General features: G+C 27.7%; 1 non-coding gene across 1 annotated transcript; it reads left to right on the forward strand.

Annotated features, from left to right (window-relative positions):
- The first annotated feature begins 2,775 nt into the window (after nt 1-2,775).
- Trnal-cag (transfer RNA leucine (anticodon CAG)) lies at nt 2,776-2,858 on the forward strand. Its single transcript has one exon. It is a non-coding gene; the product is annotated as a tRNA-Leu (tRNA).
- Nucleotides 2,859-3,066: the final 208 nt, after the last annotated feature.

Raw genomic sequence — 3,066 nt, forward strand, 5'->3', positions numbered from 1 at the left:
CAAAATAAACTTTTTTTTTTTTTTTTTTTATTTAGAAAAGAAATTTTCTGTTGGACAAACGTCTATTAACGCTAAATAACCGATGAGTGCTCTAGTGAATGTTAATTACTAATTTTTGAACTTTCGACTTGAAAAAATTATTTTTTCCATTTTTTATTTAAACAAAAGGTGGACAATTAAAATCTTTTGTTGGACAAAGGTGGACTTTTTGTGGACAATTGAATGCTATAAAAAAATTTTTAAAATTTCAAAGTGGCGGTCGCAAGTTCACACACCTGTGCCAACATGGCGGCCGCAGAGACCTATTTCACCAAACAGTGATTATTTTCTTGATATTAAAAATTTATTTCAAAATAAAATAACAATACGAAATTCTGTAAGTAATATGTTGTTTGTGTCTAAATAATGTTACGTAAGGGAAAATTTTTTCAAAAAATCATTCTAAATACCAGAATTTTAATGCTCATATGTGACATTTAGGTTAAGTACACAGAAAATTAAAAGGCATTAAAATAAGCTGCAACGCTTCTTATTTTAATCCAATTTTGCTTATTTTAATACCAAAATGGATTAAAATAAGAAAAATTGGATTAAAATAAGAAACGTTGCAGCTTATTTTAATGCCTTTTAATTTTCTGTGTACTCTAAATGTCGAATTCATGGAGTAGTATAAGGAGACCGAACGACGTACATTGAAAGAGGACCAAATTTTGGTAACCGCTTAGTGTCATGAAAATACGTAATGGAACACAAGCGCTCTCGTGGGAACTATGTAAACAGTGGGAAAAATTAAAAGTACGTTGAATATAACCCAAAAATACACTGCTCCTTATTTTTAAAATTTTTATAATGGCTGATTGTCCAGCTGAGTTTAACACAATCAGTGGCGCTAGTGTTCCATTACGTATTTTCATGACACTAAGCGGTTACCAAAATTTAGTCCACTCTTAACGCAGATTTAACATGGTCGTACGGTCTCCTTATACTACTCTATGGTCAAATTATATGCATTTTTACAATGTAAATTGATTTAAACGTGAATTTATATGAAATAAATTATTTTGCTTTATTAATAAAAACCTTATTTTGTACACAAGAACATGTAGAAATTGAGTAAAATGCAATTTTTTAATTTGAATTTTTGTGAGTGATAAAATTTAATATACTTCACGGAGGAAAATTTTTTGCTTTTATTATTAGTTTTTTTTTAAATGACAAATTGCTGTTAAATAATGAATCCGGTTAAAGTGAGAAATCTATTGCAAGTGTGGTGAATGGATGAAGAGACAATTTCATCGTTTATCAGTAAGTTATACTCGGTTAGTATTGAACATAACCTCACTTTAAAAAATACAAAATGTATATTAAATAATATTTAACAACAAATTTCAACTCAAAATAATTGTTTGGTTTCAGGTCAAAGAATTAGATTCAGAAGTTGCATGTTCCACAGATTTTAATGCAAATGAAACTGGTGAAATGACCTACGGAAATCTGCTATCGATTATTTTAGAAGGCGAAGAAACTGAACAAATTGTATTAGATGGATCAAAGCTTTGTTAATACAATAAATTGTATTGCCGATTTAACAATTTAGTTTTGTTATTTCAACTGTTCCATAACAATTTTCTTTGTTCATCAAACAATTCTGTTTGTTCACCGAACAATCCAAATAGTTTTACTAACAATCCCATTTTAACAATTTTTTTTTATTCCAAAAAAAAATAGAACTGCTGGTTTTATATTGACAATCCGGAATTGTTGTGTGGACTTAATTTTTAGTAACCACAACAATTCTTTTTTCTCCGTGTTTGTATATTAATTCGCTTTAATATACGTAGTTTCTTAAGTACTTTATGTATATTAAAATTAAGAATATTTTTAACAGTGTAAATTTACGCGAAACGAAAGCATGTAAATAAAAAAGACATGATAACAATCAGATGAGTAACTAACGAAATATTTTTTTGCCTCGATTTTCTAACAATTTTTTTTATTATTCACTTTATGTAATTGATATGGTTGTTTACATCCATGTTCAGTGGATGGTTGAAATGCGATATTCACGCAAAGACAACATCCAAAGGATATGGAAACATATATTACAAACACTAAGGAAAGCCCTTGTATGCAAAGTATATACGCGTCTGACAATACACAACTTTTTCTACTGTCGCCTATTAACTCCAAGTCTATTATTAATAACCAGATAAAATATATCTTTTCACACTTCTAATTACTCTTGTTATAAAAATAATTTTTTAAAAAATATCAAATATCGCAAAATTCTATTTTTTTAAATAATTTTTTTAAAGAGAAAAAAAAGGTGAAAAATAACATATTCTTGCAAATGACTTTAAATTTTAATTTTTATTACCCTGTATATTATAATTATATTTGTTCATTAATCCATGGATAAATTAAAGTCAAATTTAATAATTAATTAGGGAATTATGTAATAAAATTCAAATATATTGTAGATTTAAAGTGTTTTTTTTTGGAGTAGTTTTAGTATATTCTAGTAATAAATAAAATATGTGTCTATTGTGCAAGATACAATCGAAATAATAAAATTTCTATAAAAAATAAATGTTAAAAAATACTAGGATGGTGCATATACTGTTCGTTCGCTTGCTTACTCGGTTTAAAGATATTTCAGTGGCGCTCGTCGATAAATTTAACCACGTGCAATAGTGTAAGTGTACGAATAGGGCATTAAATAAAGGGAAAATTTAAGCTATCTTCATGTAAAATATTTAAAAATTTTAGACTCGGGTCAGGATGGCCGAGCGGTCTAAGGCGCTGCGTTCAGGTCGCAGTCCACATAGTGGGCGTGGGTTCGAATCCCACTTCTGACAAATTTTTTGCTAACGTTAACACTGTTATATATTCTACAAATTATTACATTATCCATTATTTAAGAATAAATTTTATTACGATTTGTTCCTTCCTTTTGTGCAGATAATAATGTGAAAGAATTTCTTTCAATCAACTATATTCTCATCATACAAGAAAGTATTATATTTTTATTAATTTTTTAATTCTTAATGTTATTAAATTATTAGA

Source organism: Leptopilina boulardi, unplaced genomic scaffold (assembly GCF_019393585.1).
Source record: "Leptopilina boulardi isolate dan_hultmark-lab unplaced genomic scaffold, ZJU_Lbou_2.1 LbouV2_193, whole genome shotgun sequence".
NCBI lineage: Eukaryota > Metazoa > Arthropoda > Insecta > Hymenoptera > Figitidae > Leptopilina > Leptopilina boulardi.